Below are 315 nucleotides of genomic sequence, written 5' to 3' on the forward strand. Positions count from 1 at the left end.
AGCAGCAGCTAGAAAGACAAAAAAGAATATTTTAAAGCATTTAAATGGCACTTTTAATGCAGCTAACGGCCAGAAAGACTCGGGCCTGGCTCTTGTGCCGCTGCTGCTCTTGAGGCCCCGGGTGTCGGGGGCCCCCTGGCCGCACTGCGGAGCCCCTGGACGTGCGCAGCCCGCCTGAGCTGCTTTTTAGAAGATCTAAATACAATTAAATAATTTAATTAAATCAATTTAAATATTTAAAACCAGAAATGCGCTGCGCGGGGCCCCTGGGTGGCCTGGGTTTGCCGCAGCACCAGCAGCGCCGCTGCAGCAGCA

The sequence above is a fragment of the Eimeria tenella genome, genomic scaffold (assembly GCF_000499545.2).
Source record: "Eimeria tenella Houghton genomic scaffold, Eth_scaff2436, whole genome shotgun sequence".
Taxonomy (NCBI): domain Eukaryota; phylum Apicomplexa; class Conoidasida; order Eucoccidiorida; family Eimeriidae; genus Eimeria; species Eimeria tenella.